General features: G+C 46.3%; 1 long non-coding RNA gene across 1 annotated transcript in view; it reads right to left on the bottom strand.

Annotated features, from left to right (window-relative positions):
* Positions 1 to 830: 830 nt before the first annotated feature.
* LOC122546999 overlaps positions 831 to 4381 on the bottom strand; it is a 15671-nt gene continuing 12120 nt past the window's right edge. Inside the window, exon 3 of the long non-coding RNA XR_006310863.1 lies at positions 831 to 849. This is a non-coding gene — a long non-coding RNA (uncharacterized LOC122546999). The remainder of the gene's footprint in view (positions 850 to 4381) is intronic.

The following is a 4381-nucleotide window of genomic DNA, read 5'->3' as shown; positions in this document are numbered from 1 at the left end:
GTAACCTAGCTAGAATTTCCACACAGTCAATTGAGAAAGACTCCAATGATTCAAATTGGATGCCGAATGTGATCAACAGCAAATTCCAACTCCTTCAGTTATGGAAGTTACTCTGGCAGTTATGTAGTTATCTTAGTGTTGTAATGCATGTCTGGTATCATATTACAGGGCTCCAGTAACAGATAATGATAGTGCATTGTGATAGGTTAGCCGAATCACTGGTAGATAATGGAATGCCTTTCCCAAAACAATGGACAAAAGCAACTCACAGTATTCCAAGTGTGATCTGATTCATCTGTTGAACAGTTTTACCAAAACTTCCATTTTTTTTCTCCCCATTCCCTTTGAATAAAAGCCAACTGACCAGTTCCTTTCCTGGATACCCACTGAACCTGGATGCTAGTTTTTCGTCTTTCAAGCAGAAGGACCCAAAATTCTCTGCACTGCAGTTTTCCCTCGTTAAATAATATTCACCTCTCCTAGTCTTCCTGCCGAAATGCATATTAGATTAAATTCCCTACAGTGTGCAAACAGGCCCTTTGGCCCAACCAGTCCACACTGACCCTCTGAAGAGTAACCACCCAGTCCCATTCCTCTCTGACTAAGGCATCTAACACTACAGGCAATTTACCATCGCCAATTCACCTGACCTGCACATCTCTAGACTGTGGGAGGTAACCGGAGCACCCGGAGGAAATCCATGCAGATTTGGGGACAATGTGCAAACTCCACACAGACAGTGACCTGAGGCTGGAATCGAACCTGGGATCCTGGTGCTGTGAGGCAGCAGTGCTAACCACTGAGCTACTGTGCCGCCCAATATATTTTCCCACGTTATATTCCACAGTGCTGGAAGGAGAATGAGAGGGGTTTTATCAACGTACTGCTCAACCATACCTTGAGCATAACCTCCCAAAACAGCCACTTCCACCACCATGAAGGACCGCAGAGCAGGCGTATGTGACCAACACTCCCTTGAAGCTCCCTCCAACTCACACAACATCCCAACATTCAGTGCTGAATGAATAGAAACTTTCTCCAATTTAATCAAGAACGTGGGAGCAGAGTCTGTTCGAGAAAGATGTGAGGAATGACTTCGATATGAAAAGGGTAGAAGAGGTTTGGAAATCAATCAACTAAGTTGTTAGTTTCCAATCTGAGACACATATACTTTTCTTCTACAAATGTATTCAGGGATATGGGCCAAAGGCTGAACTCCACACAGTAGCCATGAGTTCATTCAATAGTGGAACAGCTGAAAGGCCTGATCCTTTGTTTGCTGGCTTCAGTCCCTGTTACAAAACTTCCTGACTCCACCTGTATCGCTCCCACTGGTAACTGTCTGAACCAGGCTCTTCACAACATTAAGGGAATATCACATTTGGAGATTAGCTTTAAACCACAGACCCACATCCTCACTGTGATGTTCTATTACCATTTCAGTAATGTGGCCTGACTCCAACAAAGTCTCAGCTCCAGGTGCTGAAATCTCATCCAGTCCTTTGTAACCTCGAGACTGAATGACCCTAACACACTCCTGATCCACCTCCCACTTTCAACCTCCCTGTAATCTTCAGCTCATCCAACACCGCGCTGCCCATGTGCTCACTCACACTGAGTTTTGTTCTCCTCACCCTGAGCTCACTAACCTAAAGAGGTCACCAATTGAGGAAAAGCAACATTTTAACAAATTTCTCGTCGTTCTTTTCAAATCCCTCTATGATACTGATCATTCCCACCTCTAATCTCTGCCAGTCACACAATCTTTCAAGATATCTGCACTTACTTAATTTTGGCCTCTTGAGCCTGGTTAATTAATCTCCCCAACAACAGTGGATGTTCTTTCAGCATGAAATGTTTAAAAAATCAAATTAAGTACCAAGTCATTAAAAATGGAGGGGTGTCTTAACTGCATGTCTTCAAAGCTGGTGGACCCCATTGTGGTTCATAGCTACGACCACCATAACAAGTGTTGGTTGAGGGATTCCAGCTCAGATTGTTGAGCTGAAATCTGAGGTCTGAACATGGCCACACATCAGGGAGGCACAGGAGTTACCTGGATGCTCTGTTTCAGGTGGCAGTCACACCCCTTGGATTAACTACCTCAAATCGATCAGTGGTCAGGGATAGAAGGGTGCGACTTTAGTGAGGCAGGTAGAGGAAACCAGAGTGTAGTGCTGAATGAGCCTCAGCCCTTCAGCTTGTCAAACAGGTTTGAGATTCTTGCTCCCTGTGTGGGTGAGTGTGGGGGCTGTAGGGAGGATGAGCAAACTGACGACATCACTGTGGGAGAGACAGCCATTCAAGAGGGAGGAGAAAAGAGAAATGCAAGTGTAATCGGAAACAGTGCAGTCAGGGGAATAGAGACTCTTCCCTGTTGCCAGAATCAAGAGTCCCGAAGGCAGATTTGCCTGTCTGGTGCCTGGCTTCACGATAGTCATCAGGGTTGCAGAGGAATGATCCAGTTGTCGATATAGACAGATCGAGGGAAGAAGTTCTGCTGAAGGAATATGTGCAGCTCAGGGATAAATTTTTAAAAAAGAATCAAAAAAGGTAATAGTGTCTGGATTACTACCTGAGCCATAAAGTCAGCAAGATTATAACAGTAAGATGTGTGTGGTGGCAAGATTGGTGTGGGACAAACAGGAGGTTTGACTTCATTGGACACTGGAGTCAGTACTGGGGAAGGATGGAATTGTTACGATGGGACAGGCTACACGTGAATGATGCTGGGATCAGAGTCCTGGAGAATGGCATAACCAGGGCCTATATATTGGACTTTAAACTAAAACATGGGGGGTTGTTTTTCAGCTGCGTGCAAAATTATGGAAAAGTCAAAATGGGAATGTGCTCAGCACAGGCTAAAGCTTTCACAACATGTTGCAAGACAGAAAGTATGGAAAGGATCAGGAATCTAATTTCAGGCACAGCAGATAAGGGGACAAATATGAGAAGAGGGACATTTAACGCAGGGCTGAGGGACTTGTAACTAAATACACACGGTCTATAGAACAAGGTCAATCAGCTGGTACGCCAGAGTAAACTTGGCATTCACAATGTTGTAGGTATCAGCGAAAAGGCTGCAGGGGGTTCAGGGCTGGTAACTAATTATCCAAGCTCTCGAAAAGGCAATGGGCAGAGTCAGAGGGGTTGCCTTGCTTGCAAGAAATAAAATTAAATTGACAGCAAGAAGCGAAATAGTGTCAGAAGGTGTAGAATCCGTGAGGGTAGAGATCAGGAACCACAAAGGAAAAATGACCCCGAAGGAACTTGTGTACAAACCATTAGCCATTGTCAGGATGTGGGGGAGGAAATAAATCAGGAGATTATAAAAGCATCTAAGGAACTGATGCAATAATCACTGGGGACTTCAATATGCAGGTGGACTGGGAAAAACAGGTTTGTAGTGGTTCACAAGAAAACGTGGAATTATCGGAGAGATATTTTGTTTGGAGCAGTTTGTGGTAGAGCCCACTCCGGAACAGGCAATTCTGGATTTAGTGATGTGTAACGAGGGAGACTTGATTAGGGAGCTCAAAGTGAAGGAACTCCAAGGAGACAGTGTCCATAACATAATAGAGTTCACCCTGCAGCTTGAGAGGGAGTAGATTGAATCAGATGTAACGGGATGACATTTGGGTAAAGGTAACTACAAAGACATGTGGGTGGAGCTGGACAGAGTTGATTGGAAGGGAGAGCCGAAAATGTGTTGCTGGAAAAGCGCAGCAGGTCAGGCAGCATCCAAGGAACAGGAGAATCGACGTTTCGGGCCTGAAGAAGGGCTTATGTCCGAAACGTCGATTCTCCTGTTCCTTGGATGCTGCCTGACCTGCTGCACTTTTCCAGCAACACATTTTCAGCTCTGATCTCCAACCCTCACTTTCTCCTGGAAGGGAGAGCCGACCAGCGAAGACAGTGGAGCAGCAATGGCAGGAGTTTCTGGGTTAATTCTGGAGACATTGCAGAAATTCATCCCAAGGAATGGGCGGCACTCCTGGAAGGGAGAGCCGACCAGCGAAGACAGTGGAGCAGCAATGGCAGGAGTTTCTGGGTTAATTCTGGAGACATTGCAGAAATTCATCCCAAGGAATGGGCGGCACGGTGGCCCAGTGGTTAGCACTGCTGCCTCACAGCGCGAGAGTCCGGGGTTCAATTCCCGCCTCAGGCGACTGACTGTGTGGAGTTTGCACGTTCTCCCCGTGTCTGCGTGGGTTTCCTCCGGGTGCTCCTGTTTCCTCCCACAGTCCAAAGATGTGCAGGTCAGGTGAATTGGCAATTTAGCATGGCCCGTAGTGTTAGGTTAGGGGTATGGGTGGGTTGCGCTTCGGCGGGTCGGTGTGGACTTGTTGGGCCGAAGGGCCTGTTTCCACACTGTAATGTA

Source organism: Chiloscyllium plagiosum, unplaced genomic scaffold (assembly GCF_004010195.1).
Source record: "Chiloscyllium plagiosum isolate BGI_BamShark_2017 unplaced genomic scaffold, ASM401019v2 scaf_11847, whole genome shotgun sequence".
NCBI classification, from domain to species: Eukaryota; Metazoa; Chordata; class Chondrichthyes; order Orectolobiformes; family Hemiscylliidae; genus Chiloscyllium; species Chiloscyllium plagiosum.
The sequence above is the reverse complement of the archived record's forward strand: the minus strand, read 5'-3'. Positions and strand labels throughout refer to the sequence as shown.